The sequence below is a fragment of the Budorcas taxicolor genome, chromosome 6 (assembly GCF_023091745.1).
Source record: "Budorcas taxicolor isolate Tak-1 chromosome 6, Takin1.1, whole genome shotgun sequence".
NCBI classification, from domain to species: domain Eukaryota; kingdom Metazoa; phylum Chordata; class Mammalia; order Artiodactyla; family Bovidae; genus Budorcas; species Budorcas taxicolor.
The window spans coordinates 70,882,044-70,895,018 of NC_068915.1; the positions used below are offsets into that span (position 1 = coordinate 70,882,044).

Genomic DNA, 12,975 nt, shown 5'->3' on the forward strand with positions numbered 1-12,975 from the left:
CAAGCACTTTCTGTGAACAAGATTTTCATGCTGTGAGCTTGACTTACAGTGTCTTATTTAATCTTAGAAACACTGTGTGTCCTAGATGTGATCACTCACATAAGAAACCCAAGGCTGGGAGAGGTTGGGTGTATTTTCCAGGTCATTCAACTAAAGACTGACGAAATTAAATTCAAACATAGATTTACCTAAGGTGCTTTTAACCATTACACTGTCCTGCCTCCCTCTTAGAGAAAATAAATGATAGGCCAGAAATACATGAAGTCACGTGAAAGTCGCTCAGTCGTGTCTGACTCTTTGTGACCCATGGACTATATAGTCTATGGAATTCTCTAGGCCAGAATACTGGAGTGGGTAGCCTTTCCTTTCTACAAGGGACCTTCCCAAGGATCCAGGGATCAAACCCAGGTCTTCTGCATTACAGGCAGAATCTTTACCAGCTGAGCCACAAGGGAAGCCCAAGAATACTGGAGTGGGTAGCCTATCCCTTCTCCAGTGGATCTTCCAAACCCAGGAACCAAACCAGGGTCTCCTGCATTGCAGGCAGATTCTTTACCAACTGAGCTAATATATGAAATAATACCAGAAATACATGGTACTAAGTAAAAGGAAGTTACAGAAAGGTGAATTCATGGTAAGCTGGAGTAGTTAAGGGTTATAGAGCAGAAGGAAGGGGTCCATAGACAGCCTCTGATCCCATATTTCTCAAATTCTTCTAAGTTGTTAAAAAAAAGTAACATTAAAAAAATATGGAATGTTTTGTGAGTTTCTACAGGTGCCATGCTAATTTTCTTTGATTCTTTCCAATTTTAGTATATGTACTACCATACATATAAAGGTAAAAGTACTCTTACCGTTTTTAACTTACAACCCACAACATGACATGTATTTTACATTCAGTTCATTTCAGTCGCTCAGTCATGTCTGACTCTTTGTAACCCCATGCACTGCAGCACGCCAGGCTTCCCTGTCCATGACCAACTCCTGGAGCTTACTCAAACTCATGTCCATTGAGTTGGTGATGCCATCTAACCATCTCATCCTCTGTCATTCCCTTCTCTTCTGCCTTCAATTTTTCCCAGCATCAAGGTCTTTATGACCCAGTAAATGCATATATTTATAACTGAAACAAAATTTTACTTCAATACTGGCCCCAATTTTATGCAGTGTACCCTACTTTTCTTTGTTTTACATCTTTTTAAAGAATTTTTAAAATGTGGGCCATTTTAAAAGTCTTCATTGGATTTGTTACAATATTGCTTCTATTTTATGTTTTTAATTTTTTGGCCCCAAGGTATGTGGAATCTTAGTTCCTTGACCAGAGATGGAACTCACACCTCATGCATTGAAAGGCAAAGTCTCAACCACTGGACTGCCAGGAAAATCCCTATATCATTCTTGAAAAATAATTCTGGTCCTAAATAGATTCTGTGACCTACAAATCCTGATCTAAAAACTTCAACAGATGGGAGACATCAAAGCCTGTATATGCATCGAGTCCTCAGCATAGTGTCTTGCAAATATAAAAGCCGAATGTCTTTATGTCTTTATGTGACCCAGCACACTCATGTAGCACCTCAGTGGCAGACCTGGGATAGAAGCCAGATTTCCTGATTCCCAGTCCGGGATTTTTGAGTCAAGGAAAGCTTGTCAGAAGGGAAAGACTCTCCCGTGGCAGAGTTTCTTCACAGGCACAGGTAGAAGTGGGAGGAAACGGCAGTGGTGGGACACCGACACAGCCCCCACAACGGCCCTAGTCCAAGGTAACAGCGTGTTCAAACAGAATTAATTCCAGAGCCCATGCTCCTTCTGTGGTTGTCTCTCTTGTTTGCTCAGTAAAATGACCTGGGAGCCCTTCAGCAATACCAATGCCCAGGTAATACTCGGATCAATTAAATCCAATTATTTAGGGACAGAGATTGCCTTAAACCTTCCCCAGGTGATTTTACTAGAGAGCCACAGCCTCAGTGCAGTGTAGAAGGTATCCTTTAAAACTCTTCCTGTTTATCCTTCAAGCCTCAACACAAATGTCCCTCTCCCAGGCCCACAGAGTCCTGATTCAAATTCACAATCAAAGTGACTGCCTTTCCTTTACTGTATTCATCCAGCTCTCACAGATCCTTCCATTCAGCGTGTCTCCCTTGCAACACGGTGCCCGGATTGAGTCCCAAGCTTATGCCTTACTCATCTTTGTATCTAAGTGTGTAATAAATATTTACAAAATCCCCTTTGCTCAGATGGCTCTTCTTCCCCAAACTATCCAGACCTTGGAAATCTACTCTGATCCAGCTCCAACTCCTGCTGAGGGTGATGAACACTCTCCCCAGGATCTGTTCTACCAAGGACAAAAAGGGCACTCATGTGAGGAACTGCAAAATCCTGACCAGTGAAAACAACAGTTGTCAAATACAGTGAGACTGAGGCATCGCTCCCCGAATGGCTGGGCTTCCTCTCCCACTCATTCCCTGCCAGTCATCTCCTCCAGGTTTTCAGATTTCTGACAAGGCAGTGTGGCCCAGTGGCAAGAACACTGTTGGACAGGAAGTGGGGAAGAACGGCCTTCCTGTCCTGATCGTGACCGTTAGCGTATCCTGCTGTAGGGCCTCACTTTTCCGTTTTATTAGCTAGGAATGACAGCGTTCCAAACTCAATTGTCACCCTCTGCCCTTTCCCCTTGGGGATTATATAAGAACCCTTATATATGAAAACAAGCTTTGTTCAGGTCCTTGAGCTTTTCTGAGGACTGTGTTGTATAAATATGAGATACCTTTTGTTATTGTTTGTAGCCCAAGGGATTTGCGGAAAGAAGTTGAGAGCCAGCGATGCTCGTTTTATAGGCAGAAAATAGCTGCTGGAAAAACAATCTGGTGGGCAGAGCACAGTGTTCTTATCGAGCAGACAGAATTATCTTTCCCAGGCAGCCATGAACACAAAACACCTGGTGTACACGTTTCCTGCCCCTTCACATATTTTGAAAGAAAGAGACCTTTACCCTGATCTGTCAAGCAGTGATCTTCATGAACTTCTGTCCACAGACAGCGACAGTTATCTTGGCGGGCCGCTGTGGAGTTAAATGGTAAACATAGCTGATCATCACTCGTAGGGCATCTTCTCCACATGTCACTCAGATCTTATCAGGTCCACACATGCATTTCTTCTTCCTAAAAATACAGGCCCTGGATGGGCTAAGAGTCAGAGGCATCCTGACATATCCACAAAACACCGAGTTGGGTGCTGTTGAGAAGATCAGAAACTTGAAGGCTTGATCCTGACCCAGCCATAGATTAAAACCTTTGGCGAGAAAACAAAATAAACCCACTAAAAACATTTAGAGAACCGTACAAATCTATTCATAAGATTCACTCCCTACGTTAAAGACTCAGGTGTTTAAAAACAGTAGAAATCAGTGGGGAAAGCTCCATGGAGGATGGGGATGCAGTATACACAGAAGGTGCTCGATGGTATCAGTTTAGTGAATGAAGGAAAATGGAAATTGGATTTAAAGGACAAAAAGCATTTGAAATGGTGGTGCTGTGTACTAAGTCTCTTCAGTAGTGTCTGACTCTTTGCAAGCCAATGGACTGTAACCTGCCAGACTCCTCTGTCCATGGGATTCTCCAGGCAAGAATACTGGAATGGGTTACCATGCTCTCCTCCAGGGGATCTTCCTGATCCAGGGATCTAACCTGCGTCTCTTACATTTCCTACAATGGCAGGCAGGTTCTTTACCACTAGCATCACCTGGGAAGTCCTTGAAATGATGGAGGAAGGAGCAAATAGCTGTGCTGGGAAAGCCAGAGCTTAAGGATTGACTTTGGAGGGAAGCAGGCCTGGGTATGCCACTCACCAACTGTGTGATTCTGAGCAAGTCAGGGAAGCACTCTAAGCTCTACTTCTCTGGTCCGTTATAAGTCAGCACCCACAATACCTCCATCATAATTTTAGAGAAGAATTAAATGAGATTAGTGAAGATAAAGTTCTTAGCCCAATGCCAGGCATATAGTAACTATTCAGTGTTTATATATTATTATTGTTTCTATTAGTACTAGGAAAAACATAAACCAAGGCAGGAATTGCTCAGTCTGAAAATAGGTTTTCTCCATAATAAAATAATTAAAATACTTGATATTAAGTGATATTTATGTATGATAAATTTGAGCAGCCAAAACCTGCCCATTGCATCATTTTGAGGGAAAGAAAATGTCCATTTATACCTCTCTCAAGCTCTGGTTTCCTGCTTCTTTCCCCATCCCTACTACCTCTGTATCCCCATGGTCCCACTGAGCACCTACAATCTCTCCTCTTTACCCTCTCCTCCCTCCAGTCCCCACCTTCTTTCCCAACCTAACCCTGGTGAATCATAAGGATGGATCTACAACTGTAATCTTTCAGGCAATGATGACAGACTAAGGGGTCTGGGGACCGAGATTCTCTTAAATACTTTTTGATCCTATCAAGTCATATATGGACAGCTAATCACCTCGAACACAAGAAGCTCTGAGCAGGAGAATTTCAAGTTCCTTTATAGATCAAATTTTCAAGAGTGAAAACAAGAATTCTTTCAGGCAGAGACATGGATTGGACCACCAGTGTCATAGCTAAGCCATGATGTCACAGACCATTAGGGCTGTTGGTAGCTGCACACAAGGGCCTGATGCAGACCTCTGCTTGTCAAGCTGTGATCTCTCACATCTCTCCCTGCTCAATGGTTGACAGTCATGCCCCTACTGGGATGGTCTTGGCCTCATTCCTAGGTTCATAGGTTTGTCTTGACTTCAAATCATTCAGTCACTCAGTCATGTCCAGCTCTTTGTGACCCCATGGACTGCAGCATGCCAGGTTTCCCTGTCCTTCACTATCTCCTGGAGCTTGCTCAAACTCATGTCCACTGTGTTGGTGATGCCATTCAACCATCTCATCCCAAACTTCTTAGCCTATCAGATAATGGTCTTTACATTCATCCCTTCCTTATTCTCTGCCTTCTCCTTAACTCCTGCCATGATAAACTTCTCCCCAGTGCCCTGAAATACCACATCCTTTCAGGTCATTGTTCTTTAATCTGAACACCTTCCTTAACCTGGTCAACCCTTGCTCACTCTACCAGAAGCAGCTTCAGTATCATTTCCAAAGTAAAAACTATCATCTCTTCTCCAGCCTTTGGACTCAACAATTCTTTGTTCTGGGTTTTTTAGACTCCAGAAGTTTTGTATATAGTAATATGTTCAAGAAATATTTCTTGAATGAGTTCAGACTTCAATAATAGCATTTATTATGATGTGTGGTAATTGTCCTACTTAACTTGGTTTCTTCCTCAGGCCATGAGTTTCTCAAAAGGATGAGGTGAAGGGAAAGTGTGTCCTTTATATTTGTATTCTAGGATCCTAGTATGTGACTCATAAGGCTTTAAGTTGAGTTCTGACAAATTTAAAATTTTCTAATATATTTTTTGCAAAACTAATATTTTTTTCTTATTATGAATTCTTTCTTTGATGATTAGGTTGCCCTTCTCTGTTAAATGTTGAGTTGAGGAAAGGGATAGGTAGATGTATCCAAAATACAGCTCAGAACATGAACAGCTGGAAAGCAGGTGAACCTGTCTTAGGTTCAGTTCAGTCACTCAGTTGTGTCCAGCTCTTTGCGACCCCATGAATCCCAGCACACCAGGCCTCCCTGTCCATCACCAACTCCCGGAGTTCACTCAGACTCGCATCCATTGAGTCCGTGATGCCATCCAGCCATCTCATCCTCTGTCGTCTCCTTCTCCTCCTGCCCCCAATCCCTCCCAGTATCAGAGTCTTTTCCAATGAGTCAACTCTTCACATGAGGTGGCCAAAGTACTGGAGCTTCAGCTTTAGCATCATTCCTTCCAAAGAAATCCCAGGGCTGATCTCCTTCAGAATGGACTGGTTGGATCTCTTTGCAGTCCAAGGGACTCTCAAGAGTCTTCTCCAACACCACAGTTCAAAAGCATCAATTCTTCGGCGCTCAACCTTCTTCACAGTCCAACTCTCACATCCATACACGACCGCAGGAAATACCATAGCCTTGACTAGACAGACCTTAGTTTAGAGTCTCTGAAATTGGAGGCTGAGTCTCATGCAAGTGCTCTCAGGGACATTTTGGAGGCAAAGTTAAGCAAGACATGGATTCTGCTGCAGTCCAGCCTTAGCCCAATGCCATGGGAAGCTCTGGGACAAGGGACAAGGATGGCCTCACAGAATTATCCCATCTGGAGGCAAAGGAGCTGGGATTTTATACCCTTGAATTTGTAGTTGGCTGCAACCACCCCTGGACACCTCTCAGGCATTTCTGGGTAGAGGACCTCCTGTGGACAAAGAGCAAGTCTTCAGGGAAGGATCAAGCGGCAAGCCATTGGTCACTGACTCACAGCAGTGGAGTGACAAGAGAGCTGGCCTGGGAAAGGATCTGGGAAGCACAACCATAAAGCTTCTACCATACCCTTAAAACAAAAGATGATGAAAGGATTTACCCCTAGAAAGGATTATGTAAACCTTTATTTAAAGCCTATCTCCTCTCATTTTATTAACAGGTCTATCTGGACCAGTTGAAGAGACTCTTAAAGGTAAATGCACTTGTAGAACCCAAAAAGAAGCAGGAATTCCAAACAGCATAGCAGTCTGGAACCTTGTGGTATAGAGCCCTAGAGGGTTGTAAATTCAAGTCTAAAAATATTGAGATTTACAGTGATACCCTAAGTCAACGAGAAAGGTTAGCAAACTGCATTTTGCATCCTGTGTTTAAAAACACAGGATGATGTGCCAAGTAGCTTTAAAATATTTTGTTCAAAATTTGGAAGCTTATAGAATACAAATAATTACGTAGTTATTTTATTTTTGCAGATTATCTCCTTCGCTGCCAGTCCTTCAGTAAGTGAGGTGTCACTGAACTACACCTTGGAGAAAACCTGACCTCCAGGAGCCTGTTGAAACTCCTTGGATAGTAGCATAACTTCAGACTTGTTTGAACCTTCTGATGGTTCTGATGCCACCTGGCACATGTGATTACATAATCAGAGCTGATAGAAACCTCCCATCACCACATACACACAGTCTGGTATAGAGCGAGTTCTAGCCTGGCATCAGACATGTGGGGTTCAAGTTCTTCCACTATCATTACGTCTGTGTGATCCTAAAGAAGTCATTTGTCTTCTCTGAATCTCAGTGTCTTTGTCTGTAAAGGGGGCATAATCATATTCATCATATTAAGACTTGTTATGTCACATATTATACCAATGTATTATATGTACTATGTTATTATACTTATTATATTAACAATATTTTTATCATGTCTCATCAGCCTGCTATGAAGCACAAACGAGATAATGAGAAATTGTTCATAAGGCATGTGAAATAATTAAAATGAAAGAGTATTTGGAAAAGTAAACACTTTCATTCCTTTATTCTCTCTGATGCAATTTTTGACAGTTTACGTGAACCTATAGAACTGAGGCACTAGACACGAATGCCATCTCCCATCGGCTTACTCTGCCTAAGTGCTCTACTGCCTGTCTTCCTAGGCTGCCCTCCTGGTGGCCAGCTTGTCCCCACATTTCTTGCTCTGGTTTCAGAATGAATGCCTTTGGAGAATGGGCTTTCTCAGGAAGAACATTGCACAATCAGAAAACGCTGATCTGCCAAGTCTGTAACATTTTTTTTCCTGGAGCCTTTTCAGGAATGTGTCACAGGAGGTGGGGGAGATGGGCCATGGAACAGAGAGTACTAGGCACCAGCCACCAGGTAATAAAATGTCCGAGCATTCCTTTTCAGAATCTAATGAAGACATCAATCTTCATTAAGTCAAAGGGTCTGGGGTCCACAGCAGTGAGATTCACTAAAGCCGCTTCCAAAAGCGGGAGGAACAATGACCAAAATCCAGGCTAGAAAGCAGGAGGTGGTGAATGTTAGAACTCGATGATGTCTTTTTTCAACAAGGGTTGAATTCGCCAATAGCTATAGCAATTTTCACTAAATATGAGCTCAGTGTTGTGTCGGAGCTGGCTTGCCCCAAATCAAGAGAGCCAGTTTTTCCCAACCTCACACTCAGTGATGTCATATCGGTAGCTTGTCACTGACCAAGGTGGCAGTATTTACACCATGGAAACCAGCAGGTGCCATCAATAGGGTCCCTCACACCCCACCCAGAGAGCCAGCCTACCAGTACATCACTGCTTAAGTTTGTCTCCAAATGTCAACAAGATGTGTGGAATCCTGAAATAGCTTTCAGAAGAGCAGTGCTGTTCTTGAATTTCCGTGTGAACCACTGAGGGGAAAAGGTCTGTGTATATAAATATCAGAAATTTTTTGCTTTCGGATTCCGAATCACCTTCCTCACATAACCTCTCTTTTCCTTCAGGCTGAATGTGGAGAATGGCTACTACTGAACTGAGAAAAACCTGAGTCACTACAACATCCTTGGCATTGTGCATTTGATTGTTTTTTCCCACAAGTGTTTCCCAGGCTTTAGCTTCTGCCGGTACAGAGGACTCCTACGGACAGCAATTATCCCATGGGGAGTACACCCTCGTTACCGGATCCTGCAGTAAAAGGAGGGGCAAGATGCTGCCCTCTGCTTGGAGGAAGTTTGTGAAACAGATTGGATCCAACTGAAAGTGTCCAGCCCTAGTGGTGTGCTGTGCTTAGTCGCTCAGTCGTGTCTGACTCCTTATGACTCCATGAACTGTAGCCCGCCAGGTTCCTCTGTCCATGGCAGTTCTCTGGGCAAGAATACTGGAGTGGGTTGCCATGCCCTCCTCCAGGGGATCTTCCCAACCCAGGGATTGAACCCAGGTCTCCCAAATTGCAGGCAGATTCTTTACCATCTGAGCCACCAGGGAAGCCCAAGAATACTGGAGTGGGTAGCCTACACCTTCTCCAGGGGAATTTCCCAACCCAGGAATCGACCGGGGTCTCCTGCATTGCAGGCGGATCATTTACCAGCTGAGCTGCCAGTGAAGCCTGGCCAACCTTAGTAGGAGAACATAATTTTCTTTTTCTTTTTTTTTTTTTGGTCACATGACATGGCTTATAGAATCTTAGTTCCCAAACCAGAAACTGAACCCGTGCCCTCAGCAGTGAAAGTGCAGAGTCCTAACCACTGGACCATAGGGAATTCTCCCTTCTTTCTTTCCATACCAAACTGTAGGACTAATGGAGAATTAAGGGGAGTAAAAATACAAACATGCACAATATCCACTTCCACAGACCTGTCTTTCTGACATCTTTGTGGCTATAGCTGGAGATCTGCATCACTCTTTCCCATAACTTACCTAGAGGTTGAAAGGAAAAGGAGTGGGGAAAAATTAGCATTTACAGAGCACTAACTGGCTATCAGGTACTACAGTGTCTTAACCTAGTTGCCACAGCAACCGTGCAAGAAAGGTACTATTACTTCCATTTTTTTCAGAGAAGGAAAGATAAGAATTACCTAAGGTTATCAAGGCACAGAAGCAGGAATTTGAATATTGGTCTCTGACTTCAGCTTTTGGGCTCTTTTCACCATTTCTACTACTTTATTGACCCGTGGAAAAAACAAAGCCCAACTGTGGAACTAGTTCTGGAGACTTAGTGCAGGCTGTCTGCCTCCCTGGGGCTGGCCTTCCCCAAGGATACACACTGAATTGCCCAGTGAGGGGAAAAGCTAGCAGACTTTCAGGTGCGGGGCTTACAGTTTCTCACGGGCAGTTTTGAGACAAACCCCAAGTCTTTGCTGCCATGCTCACTTAAGATGTAGAGCAGGACAAGAGCATGGGAATCAAAGACACATCCTGAGCAAAGTTTTGAAGAATTTTAATTTTTTCAAGCTGTTCTGTTCTATAGCCTAAGTAGCCAACTCCTCCCAATTTAGCCTCAAATGATCACCTATGTTCTCTAAAGAAAGAAAGAAAAGAGTGTTCTTTCCAGCAACTTTACACTAGGAGAAATACATGATGGTCTTACCTATAGACTTCACATCAGCAGTTGTGCATCATTTCGTGTCCTATCCCAGGCTAGGGAATGTGACTCACTCCCTTTGGTTTTCTGGGATACACCCTAACAAAGGACTTGTCTTTTCAGGTTTCAGCGATAAAGATGTTATGGATATTCATAACTTAAACTCATAGGGTATGCCAACTCACAACTCAGTGAAGTTAACAGGTTTTCTTTTTAGATTTTAGTTGAAGTGGTGAAGAGATATTGTATTGATTTATGCTTGCTACACCTTTACACATTCAAAGACAATCATTTATGCTTCCTCTAAATCTTCTTTATGCCTGGGCAATGACTTGTTTTAATAGACTTTTTATATTTTTGATTATGTAAGTAATATATATTCAAAGGTCAAATAATAAAAATTCTAATGTAAAATGATATCAAATAGGATGTTGATTTAATTATTAAAGTGAACACTTTAACAAGAAATTATACCTTAGGAATTTAATCTTGCCACCCCAATTATTAATATAAAAATTTTATATACAATTTCATATAAAGTATTTAAAAGTTTTTTATTGTGATATCCTAAAGTCTGGGCTTCCCTGGTAACTCAAATGGTAAAGAATCTGTCTACAATGCAGGAGATGTGGGTTCAATCCCTGGGTCGGGAAGAGTCCCTGGAGAAGGAAATGGTTACCCACTCCAATATTCCTGACTGGAGAATTCTGTGGACAGAGAAGCCTGGTGGGCTACAGTTTATGGGGTCACAAGGAGTCAGACATGACTGAGCAACTAACGATTTTTCACAAAGTCTAGCAAGAAAAGAAAGAGAGAGAGAATGTGTACATGTATTATGTTATGAATATGCTCAGTTGAGGAGAAGGAAATGGCAACCCACTCAAGTATACTTGCCTGGAGAATCCTGTGGACAGAGGAGCCTGATGGGCTGCTGCCCAAAGGATAGGACAGAGTCAGACACAACTGAAGCAACTTAGCATGCACGCATGCATAAGAGAAGGAAATGGCAACCCACTCCAGTATTCTCGCCTGGAGAATCTCAGAGACAGAGGAGCCTGGTGGGCTGCCGTCTATGGGGTTGCACAGAGTCGGGCACAACTGAAGTGACTTAGCAGCAGCAGCAGCATGCTCGGTTGAAAGTGTCTTTATGACCTGTGCATGGAAATGTACGCAGTGGATATTTGGGTTGGAACTTAGGAAGTTTTGGGCTATAAGTATAGCTCTGAAATTTATCAGTATGTAGATAGCAATTGGAGCCATAAGAATGGATAGGATCATCCAGTAAAAGTACATAGAGTAAGAAGAGGGTAAAGTCTAAACTGAACCCAGAAAATCCTCTACATTTGAAACCTAGGACTGTTCAGATGTCTAAAGTCATCCAAATACTTTCACCATCTCCAGGCTGACTCCAATGGGATTCTGTCTTCTTCTACCTTTCAGGTAAATTTTAAACCAGAAAAGAGGCTTCACTGACATTTCAGATCATGTTGGATTTTTTTCTACACCAATTTGAAAGCTGCATCATGGGAGAATTGACTTTTTAAGAAATGGCATCAGAGAACTCATATTTGGAGTTAGGATGTAGGAACAGTCAACAGATACAAACCCAAAGATGACTCAGTTATTAGAATTATCATAGCAGGACTTTTAATCAACTATTGTAATATGTTAAAGAAATTGTATTAAAATATGGATATAATAGGTAAAGAGATGAAGTATTTTAGGAGAACAATTTAAACAATAAAAAATTGAAAATATAAAACTGAAAAATATGGTATCTATGACACTGGCACTTAAGAATAGCATTTAAATACTGCAGAGGAAAGGATCAGTGAATGGGAAGAAAGCACAATAGCAATTACTGAAATAGGAGGAAAGAGAAAAAAAGATAGAAAAATGAATATGTTATCAATAAAATAAAATCAAGTTTCTAATGTATATGCAATTTTTTTAAACAGTCACCCCCATTCTTTCCTCTCCTCAGCCTCTGGAAACTATGCCTTCTTTATTTTTTATTTTGTTATTTTTTGGCCACACTAAATGGCATGTGGAACTTCCCTAACCAGGGATTGAACCTGTGTCCCCTGCAGTGGAAGCATGGAGTCTTAACCACTGGACCAGCAGGGCAGTCCATATCCATGTAATTTGAGCATGAGGGGGAGAGAAATAAGCAGGCAGAAAAAAATACTTTAAGAAATAATAACTGAAACTCTCCAAATCTGATGGAAACATGAACCCATGGATCCAAGATATTCAACAAGCCCCATGCAAGATAAATATAGAGAAAACTCCTCCTAAATATATGATGCCCAAACTGGTGAAACATAAAGAGAAAGAGAATATTTTAAAAGCAACCAGAAACGTAAGATATACATACCAGGAACAATGATATGAATGATAGCTGATTTCTCATCAGAAGCTATACAAGACAAAAAACATCTCAGAAGACAATGCAATACCATCTTTAAAGGAAATAAAACTGTCACCATTGAATTCTATATCCAACTAAAAGATTCTTCAAAAATGAAGGTAAAGTAGGGACATTTTCAGATGAAAGAAGGCAGACAGAATTTGCTGCAAGTAAATTTATACTATTCAATACATTATATGCTAAAGAAAAAAAATCTCAGACTAAAAAGAAATTTATCAGATAGCAACTTGGATATACAGAAAGTAAAAAATAATGAGGAAAGATAATGAGCTCCCAGTTTCCTATCCAACATGTAAGGAACTTTAAGAAGCCACTACTCTGTCTGATGCTGGGAGGGATTGGGGGCAGAAGGAAAAGGGGACAACAGAGGATGAGATGGCTGGATGGCATCACCGACTCGATGGACATGAGTTTGAGTGAACTCCGGGAGTTGGTGATGGACAGGGAGGCCTGGCGTGCTGCGATTCATGGGGTCGCAAAGAGTCGGACAAGACTGAGCAACTGAACTGAACTGAACTCTGTCCTAAGAGTGAAAAGCTGAACAAACTGGAAAATCAACAATTCTTAGACTTCTCTGTCGGAGAAGTGAGGTCA

At 42.0% G+C, this 12,975-nt stretch overlaps 1 pseudogene; it reads left to right on the top strand.

Moving 5' to 3' along the window:
- The window catches only part of LOC128049512 (mitochondrial-processing peptidase subunit beta-like), a 70,058-nt pseudogene extending 61,657 nt beyond the window's left edge, over positions 1 to 8,401 (top strand).
- The last annotated feature ends 4,574 nt before the right edge of the window (positions 8,402 to 12,975 follow it).